Below are 6,172 nucleotides of genomic sequence, written 5' to 3' on the forward strand. Positions count from 1 at the left end.
AAATCCGTGGAAACTACTCTATCATTCCCACTCTAGTATTAGAAATTGCTGTAAGGATCTAGCGATCTCTGATGGTCCATCTAGATTATCTAATAGATATCAGACATTGAGACAAAATCACTGTGTCCCTCTTCCTGCTTGTCCTCCACACATCTGGTTCATTCTGTGAAACATCATGTTCCCATCAGGATAAATAAAGAACTAAGAGTTGTGAAACTTAGTCCTTACATCCTTCTCCCAATTTGTCTACAGAAAGTACCCTTAGGCTGGTACCACCAGCTTCCATCTGCACCCATTGTTTAATTTGGAGCATCGTTAAAAACTAATTATGCATCTAAATCCATACATTCTGATCCATGATAAACTTACCGATATACATCATGCACCTTCTCTTTATTTAGGTGTTCGGTCTCACCTTTATGTCATTGACATCATATTTTTCTAGCACAAGTAAGTGTCTATTAGACTTCTTGTCTAACTGCAAAAGAATATAAAAGCTTTCCATCCTTCAAAGAGTCAGCAATTTCCTAGCAACAACACTTGTTGTGAACTGTGACTTAAAAAAAAAAATCCATATTATTTGTGCCAATAAAGAGACTTTGTTTCCTCCTCGATATACAACCCCGGCAACTCCTCCTAATGACACACCCTCATGAATCAGATTCTTGATTAAGAATAGACTGATGAATAGTTAGTCTGTCTACTATCTTTAGTCTGTGTCATTCTGATAAGCACTTAAACCTGTACTAAATCCTCCTGCTGACTTAGGAACAACTTTTGAAATTTCCAAGAAGATGTTCACCAAAGTCAGTACCTCCGATACATCATCGTGGCCATAAAGTATATCAAACTAATCTAGATTATTTAACTTGTACGCTGGTTTAATTATCCCATCCTGAAAACATACCATAATTATGCATGTCTAGGTTCAACAAATTGGCTAAAGTTATGTATACTTACCAAATCCTATGACCACATACTCAAAATCCTAGCGTAATTAATGTTATTCCTCCAAAACAGTAGTTGGCTGATCACACGCTTGTGTCCCCAACTAAACCACATTCCCAATCCTGAATAATTGACGAAAAATGAAACACATAAGATATATACAGTAAAACAACATATAAACCTACTTAAAACCTCGTTCTTTCTAGAAAAGAAAAATCTCTTTTAGACTCAACCTTACCAGATTGGTTCATAATTTCCTTTTATAGTTTCGTAGGTACTCATCCAATCTCAAAACATATCCTTTAAACATAGCTTAAAACAAAATCCATTTGCCTAAGCAAATACCAAAAGCTAAATCCTCATCCTCCTTATACGCAGAAAACAAACCGTCTAGCGTAGCTTTATAAAGCAACTTAGAACGTCTCCACCTAATCCACATACTTTCTGGAACATGATATAAAATCATTGCTTCATTCCAATAAGAACTTCATCCGATTATAAACTCCTGAAGAGTATTTTTTTCCTACCTCGTATAAAGGTAAAATGAAAGTTTAACTATATGTAGATTGATTCACCCAACTCTACCAGTATTGTCCACTACACCACTAGTGAATAAAATCACCATCGTGCGATCTTTCATCTTCAAAATTCACTATCCTCTTTCTTGGATACATTGCAATCTCCTCCATTGGGATCCTCTGCGGACTCCTATTCCTTGTTTGTCTCCTTTATGGGAACAACTGAAATCATGTTGGTCCTGTTAGGCTATGACCTAAGACATACTCCTAAATCCTTCCTTAGATTATAATTTTAGAAGTAGCACCAACCGAAACTAAACCTTCGATCCCAAGTTTTGCTTCTGACAAAGAACCTGATAACGTACTTCCTTACTCCTTTGGGTCTGTATCACTTTCGCCTTGGACCCCATCCTCCTCCTAGTGTCAACCATTTCATAACTATAAAATATAATTGACAGCTGCTCCTCCTAACGAACCGTAAAAGAGTACAACGAATCCTAATATGGCTCTAAGTTTTAAGAGACGTAACGCAGAAGTCATATAACGAATGACACTCCTAAGGACACTAGAACCTGGAGTGCTCTGATACCAACTGTGATACCCCTCGATTCTAGAGCCACTGGTGATCAAGTCCGAGCACAGATTCGAGGGATATCAGGCAATCAGTATGTAAACAAGCAAGAATACAAAAGAATTAAAAATAAAATAATACGCTGAAAAGAATTCTAAATATAAAAATCCCCCAAAATAAATAGTTTAATATAATTTAATCTTTTCGATCTATACAACTCGGGAATCCATCCAGGACCCCTAATAATTCCAAATGAACATAACATTACAGAACCCAAAACCAAAACTAAAATAAGAAACGAAATCATATGTAGTCGGAAGAGTGAGTGATTGTATCTGCCACATCACGATCAAGTTCTAAACCTGGCACTGACGAACACCTGAAAAATAAGAGTGGGTCAAGCCCACATGCAAGTTCCATCCAACTACAATCTGTACAGAAACCCGATACGCAGATACATCCTAGATAGCTCAGCAATAACTAAAATAGTCTATATAAATATAGATACACACTATAGGATGTGCACTAGCCTATAGTGTAGTTCAGCCTGAATAGCACGTAACATGTAAATTACACTTTCTAGTGGCCATGTACACCTACCTACCAGGGAACATCAACTATAACTAGATACCCAACCTTTGCGATATACGCACCCTAACCATGATCCTGAGACTCAAGCTCATATCACAGTACCATATGTGTGTGTGTGTATATATATATATAACTCCTTCCTAATGCAGAAAAGTAAAACAAACATCCGTTATGTCGTTCAACTATTTTAGTTGACAGGACATGCATCCATGTAGGATTTAACTGTTTTAGTTAATCCATTCCGTAATCTATCCCTAATATGCCATAGTCCCATACTGATGCATATAATGCATATGATCCATAAATTATGCACACTCAATTAAACATCCAGTACATCTAGAAACCAACATAATAGAAATCAGATATAGATAAGATCCTATTATGCATCAAGTATATGATTAAATTCATAGAACCTTCGTTTAAATTGCTAAAGTAATGATAAACAACTTAAACCATCCATAACCATCCAATTGACAAAACAGAAATTATAATAGTTCATCAATTAACATCCTTAACATAATATAATGACAATCAGCATTATAAACTGAGTACATTATACTGAAATTCTTAAACGTAAATTTCATATAAACCCATAGATCCAATAATTGATAAAATCTAATTAATTAAAACATCAATTAACTCCATATAAGCGTACTACAGTTTCACATAGTCAATTATGCTTGTCACAATGCTTAACCATAATTAATATTATTTAATCATACATAGACAAATAGCTAGAAAAAGACTATGCATTTGAATCCTTCCAATAGTCCATTAATTGATACAGATATACAATCGATTCAAACATCAATTAATCAAAACTAGGCCTAATTACTTTTAGATAATTAGCTACACTTATAACACTGCTGAAACATGACTAAACAATATTAACTCATGTCAAGAAAGAATTACTAAAGCTTAAGAAAACAATTAAACCACTAGTCGGTACTCCACATGCAGGTTTTCTATTTAACTTCTTGTTGTTCCACTCCTTGTTATATTAATGTAAAAATGCTTCTAGGTATTTCTATACGACTGAAACATTTATTTAGACCATTAATCACAGTTTAAACAAGTTAAAACTACCTCAGACGGCCAAACAGCACCCTAAAAGTCATTTTCTGCAATTTCTAGGCCAAGAGCAAGCTCCAAACAATTGAGAGCCTGCTCTTTTCTCTTGGGAGCCACCTCCCCACATGGGAGAGCAGGCTCTTTCAGCCTTGGAGCCGGCTCCACACCCCTGGGAGCCGACTCTATCTTTGAGGGAGCTGGCTCCCTCCTTTTGGGAGCCTGCTCTCTCTCCCTTAAGAGCCGTCGTCCGTATTCATTGGTCTCGTCGCCTCCGGCGACACCCAGAGCCTCTGTAATATTTTTATTACTTTTTCTAGGGTTCAATCAGTGTCCTAAATAAATTATAAGACATTTCTATGCATCAAAAACATAAATTTAACAAAGCTTAAAAAACCAACGGCAGCAAGATTCATTTAGAAATTTTAAGCAATACCAAACCAGTTTAATTCAACGAATTTTAATACAGCTTAAACATGTATAAAAGATATGTTTTAGCATTAATTAAATCCCTGCAGTCTACCTAGGCATGCACAGAACACAACTTTACAGGAAGGAGACAGAATGAAACTTGCCTTTAGGTTTCAGTTTGAAACCTTTCAACATTGTCTCTATGTTCCAGCAACCCCAATACAATCTCTTCCTCCTCTGATCACTGTTCTCTTCCTCTGTTTCTTCTTGGCTCAACCTACGAGCAACTCCCTTAATTAATCTCTCAAGACCCTCTCTATTTATCTCTGATCGGTTGATCAACTATACATCAACCTTCGCAATAGCACGAATCATTGTAAAATAGGGCTATTGGTCAGGTAAGTCGAACCACTGGGACTGCGCTAGTCTTACGGCAACCGTAGTGTCTAGAATCTTTCTAGAATGATGAGGGGGTGTTTATAAAGGTTTTGTTTGTTGTCACTTAAATTAGGAATTCAAAGCGCATAAAACACTAATTTGCAAGGAATTTAGGATGAAATAGAACAATAGAGAAAAGGAGACTAGGGAAGTGAATCCGCCTCCATCCCTATACATATGCTAGATTAGACCTAAATTGGGGGAAAAACAACATATGATGGTCAAGACTTACATAGCAACACATGGTTGCCATATAAGTAATCAAGAGGTACATTAGGTCTCAAACAAGTATAATCCATCAAAAGATAAACATGCTTAGACTACCTAACTAAGGTGTAGCTTATACACATTTACTTAAATGAGAGACTATCAAGTTCTTGACAAAATGATAAAGCACATGGAGTTAGAGATTAAGCATACACCATCAAAGGATTTCCTAAGCAATGGTCTATCAAAGTCACCTATCAACATGCCATGAAACCATTTCATAACCTTGCTTCCACTCTCACCATGAAAAACTCAAGCAATATGATTACTCTAAGACATCATCTAAAGCAAGATAATCAACTTGAAGAAATCATCCATACATGTATCAACATTCATTACAACAAATGAGGTGCTCTTGGTTATGAAAAGACCATAAAATATACATGGCAAATCCCCAAAATAGACTATCCTAGGACATGCTTACAAGGGAGGGACTTCATCACCTCCCTAGAGGAAGAGTTAGTTACCCATTGCTAAGCTAGAAGAAGGAAGAAGCTCCATCTTCATGGCCATTTTCGTGCAACCTTCTTGGTGCTTGAAGAACACACCTCCTTTGCTCCCTTCTCTCTCCTCTAATCTTGTAGAAAAATGTAGGATAGCAAATGTGTGGCCTTTGGTAGCCTTTTATCCTCCAATAAAACCCTCTCTCTCCTCCAAGGAACACCTCCAACCACTTCATAAAGAAGGAAGATGGCATTGAGGAAACCAATGTGCAAGTGGCTGAAATTGAGCCATTTTCGAGTGCAATCTGCCTGATTTTCGAGCACTCGAAAAGTGGTCTCGAGCACTCTAAATTAGTGCAATGTGCAACATGCTCTTCTTGCTCAGCGCTGACCTACTTTGGTAAAACTGCTATAACTTTGTGCCCCGAACTCCGAATGATGATCTGTTTGAAGATTTGGAGAGCTGATTCAGTGCTTTAAAAACTTCATGTTTTGATGGTTGGTCGAAAATGGGGAGAAAGGCAGTACTTCAGTGCTGCCAGGCAGTTCTGCGCACCTCTATTAAGAAGATCATAACTCTCTGCTCCGAACTCCGAATGATGAACCGCTTGAAGATTTGGAAAGCTGATTCAGAGATATAAATCTTTTATGTTATGATGGAAGTCCAGTTCTTGAGTTTACTAGGTCGAAAATGGCGACAAAAGTCAGGATCACTGTTGCCAGAAATTCAGAAATGGCACCCTTTTTGTTCAAAATTCCACAAGGCATCATTTTTGCTTCCTTTTTGCACTTTAACCTGAAAATGCATAAAAACATGCAAATGGAGTTAATCTACATAAAATAATTAATTAATGGACTTTGTTAATGTAATTTAGGGCGCTTGAATATACAGTATTCAGCGCTTATCACACCCCCAA

Source organism: Cornus florida, unplaced genomic scaffold (assembly GCF_030987335.1).
Source record: "Cornus florida cultivar Cherokee Brave unplaced genomic scaffold, ASM3098733v1 CherokeeBrave_3.0.0_Hap2_Chr10, whole genome shotgun sequence".
NCBI classification, from domain to species: Eukaryota; Viridiplantae; Streptophyta; class Magnoliopsida; order Cornales; family Cornaceae; genus Cornus; species Cornus florida.